This window comes from Choloepus didactylus, chromosome Y, assembly GCF_015220235.1.
Source record: "Choloepus didactylus isolate mChoDid1 chromosome Y, mChoDid1.pri, whole genome shotgun sequence".
In the NCBI taxonomy this organism is placed as follows: Eukaryota; Metazoa; Chordata; class Mammalia; order Pilosa; family Megalonychidae; genus Choloepus; species Choloepus didactylus.
The window spans coordinates 18,935,645-18,947,725 of NC_051335.1; the positions used below are offsets into that span (position 1 = coordinate 18,935,645).

General features: G+C 40.4%; 1 pseudogene; it reads right to left on the reverse strand.

The window, feature by feature from the left end:
- Positions 1 to 350: 350 nt before the first annotated feature.
- Positions 351 to 4,092, reverse strand: LOC119524029 (annotated as a pseudogene).
- Positions 4,093 to 12,081: the final 7,989 nt, after the last annotated feature.

Genomic DNA, 12,081 nt, shown 5'->3' on the forward strand with positions numbered 1-12,081 from the left:
GTTCAATATGGAGGTTATTCTTACACATTATATAGATATTCCTTTTTAGTTTCTAGTGTATTAGAATAGCTAGAAGGAAATACCTGAATCTGTTGAACAGTGATCCAGTAGACTTGATTCTTGATGATAAGTGTATAACCATATAGCTTTTATCATGTGACTGTGTGATAGTGAAAACCTGGTGACTGACACTCCCTTTATCCAGTGTATGGGCAGATGAGTAATAAAATAATGACAAAAAAGATATTAATAATGGGGGGTGGATAAGGGGTATGGAATGGTTTGCATGTTCATTTTTATTTTTTGCTTTATTTTAGAGTAATGAAAATGTTGTAAAATTGATTGTGGTGATGAATGCACAACTATATGATGATACTGTGAGCCACTGATTGTATACTTTGGATGGATTATATGGTGTGTGAGTATATCTAAAAAAAAAATGCATTAAAAAATACACCAGGACCTTTAAACTTGAATTTTGGATAAATATGAATAATTTTCTAGTATATGTTCCAAGTATTGTATTGGACATACTTATACTAAAAATTGTGGGTTGTTTATTTGAAATCCAAATTTAATGGGTGTCCTGTATTTTATCTGGTAACCCTATCCAGGAAGTTAAGTTAGCCTAAGGCTACTCCGAGTATATCTTGTCAAAGAGCAACAGGAAGACTACCACAGCGCAAAGCACAAATGTGTCATCCACTGAAGAGGAGATATGGGATCCTTTGAATTCCATTTTCCAAACTTTCAAAAACCAATGCTAGTTTGGCAGGGCGGGAGGGTGTGTGCAGGGCGGGAGGGTGTGTGCAGGGCAGTTATCAACTACTATCTGCCAGGTGGACTGCCCCAGAGTCGAGTCAACATCCTCCAATTCCCTTAGAGAAACTAAAGACCTCAAAAGACACACAGGGCTAAACACACCCCCAGGGAAATGTGCCGAGGGAGGAACAGGAAGAGAGCAAGGCAGCCTTAGAAGTGACTGCGGAACAGCTAAGCACAGGTAATGAAGGCAGAAGAGAAGAGACATCTCAGAGGGAAACACAGAATTCCCTGAAAATTACTGGCAAGAAATTTTGTTTGTTGTTTTATCTAGGGGATTAACCTTGAATGGTATTTCCCTCAAGTAGAAAGTGATGAGAAAAAGGGTGTGTGTGTGGGTGTGTGTGTGAGATAATTCCAAATCACTAAGTCCATAGTGCTATCAGAATCTGTTAGGAGTCCTGATAACCAGATCCCACATCAAATGCACTATCATGACTAAGTACCAAACCCATCTCCTGAAGCAGGCAAACCAATAAGATTTCAAGGAAACAAGTCCATGAGCTGATAAATACTTGTCTCAAAGGCATGAAATGGGAAACATTAAAAAAGAACAGGAACACATTATACTTTCTGTGTGCTTTTTTACAGCCTCCCCCTTGGAAATTCCTAGTTCCCATTAATCCACTGTTTCTCAAACTGTGTTGCCAGAGATGTTAGTGGATGTTGCATGAGACCCTCACACCAAAAAAAAGTTTCAGTGATGAAATAAGTTTGGGAAATATTGCATACATATTGAAGTTATAAAGTGCTGCAGTAAAGGAACCAATTAAATTTTATTTAAATAGCTGCTTCCCAAGCTCATTTGACCACAGAACCCTTTTAAGGAACATCTATTGCCATCTCCCAGAACATCGGAAAAATGCAGCTTAACCATTTTTGTGAAAATGTCTCATCTCAAGAATGGGAGGAACGTGTCAACATTGGAAACACCCAAGGATCACACGTCAAATGGTTTTCAAAAATTACTATATCAGAAAGTTTAAGGCAACGATTCAAAAACTGGAGAACCTTGTCCTTCTGTGTGGCAAGGTTGCTCAATAGTAAATACGACAAGGAAAGCTAAAAGTAGGCTTAAAGGCACACAGCAAGAGTACAAAGAACATTACTCATTTGCTCTGTTTAGTCATGGCCTGGCCAGGAAGAAAACAACAGCACTTGGAGTCTCCTCTTCCAGCTCTGTCTAAGGAAAGAGACAAACATGCTGGCATTGTCACATGAGGTCAAAGAAATACCCCCTTCTTCTCCCCTAGATGCAGTCCTCAAGTAGCACCCCAAGAGCTACAAGAGGACACATTTCTTGGTGGTGGTCTTTGTGGCAGGGTAAAGCACAGCCAGGACAGCTTCATGTACCTCATGTACCCCATCCTGCATCAGGGCTGAACATTCCAAATACTTCACAGCCCCCACCTGCTTAGCCAGGGAAGTGCTTTGTTGAGGAGTGGTGGACACTGGGTTCTGTTCCTTCAGCTTCTTCACTGTCTCAAGGTCACTCTGCAAGTCCTTTTTGGTGCCTACCAGCAGAACATTGGGGTAATGATGGGAGATCTCTGGGTGCCACTTAAGCCTTACATTGGCATAAGAGGATGGGTTGCCAATGGAAAAACAAGTGACAAGGATATTGGTCTAAGGGTAGGAAAGTGCAGTCAGTTATACTCCTCCTGGCCAGCTGTGTCCCATAGGTTCAGGCTGATGATTCGGCCATCCACAGACGTCTGGGCACTATAGTTGTCAGACAGTGGGGATACACTCCTCAGGAAAGGCATTTGTTGTGTAACTGATGAGGGGACAGGTCTTACCTACAGCCCCATCTCCTACATCCATACATTTGATTGTTCGCGTTCTTCCCTTGAAGTTCTATGTATAAGAGAGAAAAGAAAGAATGGTCAGAGATGCTTGGTTATTTAGGGAGCCTATGCTTTATAAACACTTCTTCCTGGGAGAAAGAAAAGGGATATGACCCCCACTCCTGTCCCTTCAATGCCATAGAAGATTGGGCTGGAAAGGTTGCACAGGGCAAGGAATCCATGGACTGCTAGAGGATAGGCTTCAGTAGGTCTGAGAAGCCACCTCTGAAGTTGCATATATTATTATGTGTATGTGCATGGGTGCATTTTTTTCTGGAAAGAAGATCAAAAGCTTTCATCAGATGCTTGAAAAAGACTAAGCCCCAAAAGATTAAAAACTATTGTAATTGAAAGAAGGTTCCCAAGGTTGAAACAAAAGAAATATGGCTCTCATTTTGGGTCTGTGGCTGTAGACTCAGCAAATGAGACTCCATTCCTGAGAAACAGTGACATAATACTGGAGAGAAAAGTAGATCAGTCAGAGTCAGCCATATAGAGAAGTAAAGAGTCCAGGCTCTGAAGTCAGACTGCCTGGGTTGAAACAACAGTTCTACCTCTTCCTAAGTTTTCTGAATGTGGGCAAGTTTTTAACCTGAGGGTTAAATGAAAGAATGCATGTTTAGTACTTACTAGTCTCTGCTACTTAGGAAGTACTCATTAAATGTTAGGAGCTACTAGGTCTTCGTAAAATTCTTCTGCTATTCTTCTATTGTTCTCCTGGGGGAGGCAGAAATTCTGCAATGTGGTTACAAATTCTAGACAAACCAGGAATTCTCATCCCCCCCACCTTATCTGGGTAAAGCCACAGGTTATCACCCTATTCTCATCTATTTCTTCATTAATCATACATCTGAAAGTAAATGATATGGTACAGATGATATCCAAGAATCATGTTTACTGCAAGGTCCCATGTTTTATATCCCCATATCAATACCCTGTCAATGACCTCCCCTCAATTTAGGCCCCAAGTACTCCACTTTCTTTAGATTCTGAACTACTGCCCTAATTTCAGACCTGACCCTCATAGCATTAACAACTTCAAGTGTTAGAACATGAAGGAGAGGGAATAGTCCTTACGTGTTTGGTTACAGAAAAAAAAAGAGAATCAATTTATTTCTCATCTTACTAGATAAGGTCTACATTAGGCCCATATCATAGGCAAAAAAAAAGGGGGTGGGATCATTTTGGGTCAGTGGAAAAAATTGGCCTTCAGGGTATGCTTCACACAGAGGCCCACTAGGGGTAGCTCTCTCCCCACACACAACCAATTCTGACCAGCAAAGCGTTCCAGCTAAAATCTTTTTTTTAGCAACAGGCCCCACATCTACAAAAAGTCCAGAGCTTAATTCAATTCTGGTAGGCAAACCACGCTGAGGTATGCACTTACCATCAACTTGGTCTTTTTCCATCTAGGAATAGGCATAAGGATCAAACATACAAGGTGGATGGGAACTGTAAAGTCACTACCGTGTTTCTTGAGAACAGCCTTCCTTGACTTTCCCAGGCTGGATTAATTTATTTTTCCTCTGATTTCTTACAGCAATTACTACCTATACAATACATGCTCCCTGCTTTCTCTCGTTATCATCCAATGCCTAACATCTCTGCTCAAAGTGACTGTACTTTCAGCACAACAATGCAGATCTTGGGGTTACAAAACCAGAGAAGAAACAAACAGACAAAGGTACCTAGTGTTCTTTTTTACTTCAATTGCTCTTTTTCACTCTAATTATTATTCTTGTTATTTTTGTGTGTGTGCTAATGAAGGTGTCAGGGATTGATTTAGGTGATGAATGTACAACTATGTAATGGTACTGTAAACAATCGAAAGTACAATTTGTTTTGTATGACTGCGTGGTATGTGAATATATCTCAATAAAATGATGATTAAAAAAAAAGTAATGAAAAGAGAAAAAAAAAAGTAATGAAAAGAGAAAAAAAAAAAAAAAGTAATGAAAAGAGAAAAAAAAAAAAAAAAAACCCCTCCACAGCTCCCCAGCCTGCCAATGCCCCACTTAATGCCTTGCATCAGGGGCCAGCAAACTACAGCTAGGCTGGTGGCCTGTTTTTGTAAATAAAAGTTTTATTGGTACACAAAAAAAAACAAAACAAAACAAAAAAAAAACCAGAGCAGAATGCTCAGGCAAAAGGATTGCTTTGCACCCCAAACTCAGCTCTTCATCTCTAGGAAAAGGCATCTATACTTATTTCCCAATACCCCTGGTATATATGGTCTACAGAAAGTGGGCACTCAAATTATGCTGATGGCTGAGGGCCCAGATGATGAAATACTGCTGGAACATCCCAGGTCTGAAACAAAACCTGCAGCAGTATCAATTTCATAGCAAACTCTATGAAAGGGAGGCCTCAGCAAAAGTCCTTGATATTTTATTGGGATTGCTCTGTACAATTCACTCATTTGTTCAGCCCACAACTTCAATATACTATTTTTTCTACTCGTGCATTTGTCTGAAACCCTCCATAATTAAAAAGTTAACAAATAATGCTAAAAATAAAAATAATACTCTTAAAAGGGTTGGGGCTCTTGAGAGAAGGCTAGGAGTTTCAAGAAAAAGGCAGATATTCTAGGCTGTTCATCACCTATATGAGAAAAATTTGTTTATCTCAGTTCCAGGATCTGGTGAGAGGCTGTCCCATTAAGGATCACCCACAACTTTCTCCTCCTCCTCCTCACCACTATGCACACACTCTCCTAGGTACTATTCTGTGCAATGCACTGCTGGAAGCAATTCAATGAAGAATAAAAGAAAAAAAAAAAAAAAAAAGAGTCCCTGAATGCTAGAAGCATATAGTCTTGTGGCAAAGGCAGGAGGACCTACATTAAAAGGCAAACAATAGATAATAACTGGTAATCAGTGGCTCAGGGAAAAACAGTTGCTATGAGGAATCAAAGGGAAACTAAAGACTGAGGGCCAATTACAGGTATTCATTTACCCTATCTTATTTAAGCCTCACAAGAGCACTGTGAAGGAGGTATGCAGGTATACCATTAGGACTGGAAACTGGGAGACACCAGCACCCCAGAAGACTCCCTCCTGCCCCTTCCGAATTAGTCAATCATTCTTAAACTTGGAATTATAGTTTCTTCTAAGTTTCCCCATCTCATCTGATAAAGCATCCTTCTCCACATAAACAGTCTGCATGGCAGTCAATTTTCTCCTACACGGGACGCACAATATAAAAAAAACCAATAACAGTCAAGAGAAGGTTGCAGCTCAAAGTACTACTAACAAGTTGCACCCTTCCCACAAGTGTGAATCTACATCCACTTGAAATCGCTCTCTAAATTTCTGAAAACCGAAACAATTGGGTCCGCAAAAAGCCCGTTTTTATTACTGCAAAGTAGTTATTTACTAAATTGGGGGAGCTTTTCACATTGAAGACTGACTTCTATGGTTCAAGACGGGTGGGTCAAAGGAGACAGGGGACACTCGGGGGCGGAGGAAGCCACGTGAACACTCCCCAACCCGGAGCCGGAGGAGCCTATCCTGCTCTTGGAAAACTTAACCGAAGGAAGACAATCCGACTGACCCACGCAGCAGCCACCACAAGCCCGCTAGGTACTTCTCTTGCCTTCTTCTCGGATAAGGGCACTTGGTTCCGGGATTTCAAATGGACTCGAGAGCCTAGGAGAGAGCGGTGCCCCCCGTCAGGATCAGAAATAGGAAGAGTTGGTTCTATCTCCCTGGACATACACCTCACCCCACCCTCAAATTCCTTCTATCCAAGGTGTGGCCAAAGTAAAGCAACTGTTCAGGGAGAGGGGAGGGTCGATCAGAGAGCGGTGGAGGTGGGAGTTGGCTGGGGATTTCTCGGTAAAAATTAACTACCTGGCAAAGCCTGACCGACTTCTTTTGCAGTTAAACTGCAGTCAGCGGATCCTCCAGAGCCTCTCACTGGGCTCGGAAGGCTCGGCTCCACATCCTGGCAGAGACTGAGTCTCGCCGCCGTCGCCGCCATCGGAGGCAGCCGCGACTCAGCACCCCGAGACCTCCTGGGAAGTGGAGTCCTAGGGCCGACCTCGCTGTCAACAAGTCATAGGCTTCTAAACTGCACCTTTGGGTAATCGAGAACTGCTTGGAGGTCAAGCTTCACCTTTCCTTTAGCAAACTGAAGGCACCTCCTCTATCCTAGACCCCTGACCTCTCTTCAAGACCAGTATTAGCATAAAGAGGCAGTCAGGAACATGAAAAGGTGTTAAAAGAAAATTAGGTAGTGAGTTAATTAGGGTTGCTTCCTGTCACCATAGATTAGTGTGCATTTTCTAGAGTTTATTTAAATGGAATCATACGGTATGTACACTTAATTGGCAACCGTTTAACACTCAGCAGCAATCCCTTGAGGTCCATTCAAGTTGTTGCATGTATAAATATTTCATTACTTTTTGTTGCTGGGTGGTAGTTCCATGCTATAGATGTACCAAAGTTTGTTTAACTTTTGGGTTGTTCCCACTTTCGGTTATTGATGAATAAAGCAGCTATAAACATTCCTACACGGGTTTTATGTGAATGTAAATCTTCCTTTGCCCATGTTTTAATTGGATTATTGGTCTTTTCGTTATTGATTTGAAAAGTTCTTATATATTCTGGATAAAAATACCTTATCACATATATGATTTGCAAATAATTTCTCCCTTTCTGTGGTTGTGTTTTCACTTTCTTGATGGCATTGTTTGTTGCACAGGGTTTTAATTTTGGTGAAGTACAGTTCATGTATTCTTTTCTTGCTTGTGCTTTTTAAAAAAATTATTCTGGTAACATATATATACAGCCTCAAATATCTCATGACCACATTCAAATATATATTCAAATAAATAATATAGTCGTGTTAATTACATTCACAAAGTTGTGCTACAATCACCACCATAAATAACCAAAACTTTTCCATGTCTCCAAACAGAAATTTTGTACCAATTAAGCATTAACTCCCCATTCCCTACCCCACCTTGGTCCCTAGTAACCTGTATTCTAGTTTCTGACATTATGAATTTGCTTATTCTAATTATTTCATATCAGCAAGATGTGTCTGGCTTATTTCCCTCAACATGATGTCTTCAAGCTTCATTCATGTTTCAGGTTCAGCCATTAAGGCAAGGCAAATGAAAACCACATTGAAATACCATTTCTCACCCATTAGAGTGGCTACTATTTTTTTTTTTACTGGAAAATAACAAGTGTTGGACAGGATGCAGAGAAATAGGAACACTCTTTCATTGTTGGTGGGAATGTAAAATGGTGCAGTCACTGTGGAAAAGTTTGGCAGTTCCTCAGAAAGTTAAGTAGAGAATTACCATCTGGCCCAGCAATTCCACTTCTAGATATATGCCCAAAAGAATTGAAAGCAGGGCCTCGAACACATATTTGCACACCAAAGTTCATAGAGGCATTATTCACAATTGCCAAAAGATGGAAACAACCCAAGTGTCCATCAACCAATGAATAGATAACCAAAATGTGATATATACATACAATGGAATAGTATTCAGCCATGAAAAGGAATGAAGCTCTGATACATGCTACAACATGAATGAACCTTCAAAATATTATAGTAAGTGAAATAACCTAGACACAAAAGAACACCAATTGTCTGATTCCACTTACACGAAATAGCTAAAATAGAGACAGAAAGTAGATTAGAAGTTACCAGGGGCTGGGGGAGGGGGAAATGGGAAGTTATTATTTAATGGTACAGTTTCTGTTTTGGGTCATGAAAAAGTTTTGGTAATGGATGGTGCTGATGGTAGTGCAACATTACAAATATTATTAATACCACTGAATTGTATATTGAAAATGGTTAAAATGGCAAAAATGATGTTATATATATATTATCACAATAAAATAAGTGAAAAAATAAAAATCAATTAAGCAGTTAACTCAAAAAGCAAGAGGACATTGGGTATAAGAGAGAAAGTATAACCACAGACATAGAGATTTTTAAAAAATTATAAGTAAAACTATATGCAACCAATACATTTAAAAATCAAAATGAGAGGAGGAGCAGGACTCGGGAGCTGGCTCATTCTGGGTCTCCAGCCGCCTGGAAAGTAGTCCTTCCCACAGCCACCTGACTCCCCCATTCCCGCCCACCCTCCTGCCCACGGCTTCCGGCCTGGGGGGTGGGGGGGGGGGGAGTGGAGGTGAAAGGGCGCTGCTGCGAGCCTCCAGCCCTACAGGGGCATAGAGAGGAGGCGCCCCGGGGCTCCCGACCCGCCCGCTCCAGGGGCCCCCTAAGAGTAGGGACTGCGCCCGTGGGTGCAAACACTTGTTCGGCTGGGCCCGGCGTGGTCGCCAGTGGCCAGGATGAAAGTGACCGTTTGTGTCAGGAGGACGGGCATCGTGGAGCCCTGCAAAGCGGGCCAGCTGCGCGTCCCGGAGCTCACGCAGCAGGCGCTGCAGTACTACCTGAAGACCCGGGAGGAAGATCCTGATTTCTGGGGAAGATTCATCACTTAGAATACACAGATGGAAGAATCTTGGACCCAGATGATGTCTTGGCAGCTATTACTGAAGACATAGATAAGCAAGGGATAGAACAAGTTCTCACTGGACTGAAACATCAAGCTCCAAGCAGCCTGGCGAACAGACTTTGTCTTAGAATACAATGACTGGGTTTGGTTTTAATTTCAAAACTGTGTGAAATCAAGAAAAGTAACTTTGGAACCAATTGAAAACTGGATTTAAACCCTAGATTTACAGCTTATTAGAACTGTGTAGCCTTCAGCAAGTTACTTAATCTCTCTGAACCTCAGTATACTCAACTGTAAAATGGGACTATGACACCAAATTGTTTACAATCTCTGCTTCACTTTGGTTTAAGACTTTACCAAAGAAGATTTTGAGAAGAAGGGTATATCTCACACATGGCATTTATCCAAGAAATGGTAGGAATTATCACCATCATGGCTATCTCACCCTCCTCTTCCTCATCATCATCCTCGTGAACATGTAGAGCCTCTGTGATGGTTAGGTTCATGTGTTAACTTGGCCAGGTAATAGTGCCCAGTTGTCTGGTCAAGCAAGCCCTGGCCTAACTCCTACTGCAAGGACATTTCATGGATTTAAATCAATAAATTGATTGCATCTATGACTGATGACATCTACAATCAGCTAAGGGGAGTGTCTTCCTCAATGAGAGACTTTAATCCAGTAAGTTGAAGGCTTTAAAAGAAGTGATGACTTCAGCAATCAGAAAAGAGAATTTTCATCTCCACTTCAGCCTGCCAGCCTCTCCCAGGGAATTCATCAAAAACCTTCATCAGAGTTGCCAGCTTGCAGCCTGTCCTACGTAATTTGGGCTCGTGCATTGTCTTACAGAATTTGGATTCGTGCATCCTGCCCTATGGAATTTGACTGGTGCATCCCCAGTTGTGTGAGACACTTTTATAAAATCTCATATTCACAGATATCTCCTGTTGGTTCTGTTTCCCTAGAGAACCCTGACTAATACAGCCCCAAACAGTAACTATATTAATGACTTATTTTCTAAAATACAGCTGAGACCTAAATTGTTGTTCAATGTATTATTTCTTATCAATGATGTGTTCTCTGTATTTAGATACACAAATCATATTTTCCTCGTGGGAATACTTTATGCAAAGGTAGTGGCTAAATTTTCCATTTATTCTAGGACAAAAAGTAAAGCTTTTAAACCTCTGGTAGCAGCAGAGAAGTGTTTTGAGAGGCCAGTTATTCCTTGATGACCACTGCATGTGAGCCTATAGCTCATGAGACAAGGGCGAAGTACTAACAGAATATGACAACAAATTCAAAATGTAACTGTTAAAACAAATGAAACAGCTTCATCTTTCAAGGATGAATAAAGAGAAAGGTGTATGATTGGAATTTGAATATTTTATATTCAATACAATAGACTGGCATTTTGTTTTTGTTTTTGTTTTTATTATTTTTAACCCCCTGTAGGTTTTTTTAAAGAAATCATGAAACTATAAACAGAATGGAGACTTTCCTTCTGGAATAGCAGTATTCTTCAAACATAATGCAGAAGTTTATGTGTAACTTTTTTTCAGAGAGAACAAATATTTGTCGAACACTATTTATCCTAGCTATGGTATGTGGTTTGTTTCACCCTCATCGAAGTCCCATGAGGTAGACTGTTATCCATTTTAGATATAAGAAAGTAATATAATACATTAGTAATGTTAGAACTCCATTCAAGATATATGCTTGTTACACTTAGAGAATGTCTGTTAACAAGGATTGGAGACAGACTTTTATGACCCTGATTATTAATTGAGGAGACTGTATTATACCATGTTTCAGGTGTCAAGTTGGTTGCCTATCCGCCTAATTTCAAAGTTTATGAAAACACTGAAGATTAAGGGACTATTTTTTTTTAATCTCAAGTATAGCTTGGCATACTTTGTAATTGCTCAAGAAATGTTTGTGGAAACAGCTGCTCAGTGTGATGGTCATCACTAAAACAGATTCACCTCTCCCATGGTTCATTTTCTAAGTGTTAGTGTGCACTTGGCCACTTGCAGAGAAGAGTTGAATTGCAAACTCAGTTTTCCATAGTTTTTATCCAAAATTTCAAACCTTAATAAAGTAATCCTTCAAACTCTTAAAAAACATCTAGATGAATCAGATGATTCATAGGGAGATTGTACATTACCAAACTGACTCCAGAGCCTACAGAAAATCTGAATATATTAACATCACTTAATAAATTGCAAAGTTAATCAAAGCTCTACCTCTCACTTTTGCCCTTCCCCACATCCAAGTTACCAGTTCTAGATAATACACAGTTTGAACTGTTATTGAGTACAGAAAAGGATAACTTCACTGTATACTTGCTAGTTAACCCTGACAAAGATAGAACACACCTGAAAAAAAAAGATCAATAGACCCAATTTATTTGTGCTCAAAGAAAAAATAATGAGTTTACATTTTATGCAAATTGGAATTGTGCAATTTTTAATAAGGTAATATTAAACTTTTATTTTAAGGTCTCATATATGCAGAAAATATTAATCCCCCCAAACTGAAGAAAATTGTCAGGAATCATAATTTCAAAACCAGTGGGCCATAGAAATACAGTACTTAACTTTTTTATGTGGCAGCACTACTTTAGCTGGTGTTAAGTTAAATAAAATGGCCACCTGCATTGGGTTTTGCTGGGAGGGACCCTGTTCTGAGAAAGGATTTTCCAGACTGCAAAAACAAGTGCCCCCCTCTCTTTCTAGCTGAGCCAACTTGGCGGGTGAAATCACTGCCCTCCCCCCTACATGGGACCTGACACCCAGGGGTGTAAATCTCCCTGGCAACGCAGGATATGACTCCCAGGGATGAATCTGGACCCAGCATCATGGGATTGAGATCATCTTCTTGACCAAAAGAGGGATGCAGAATGAAACAAAGTTTCAGTGACTGAG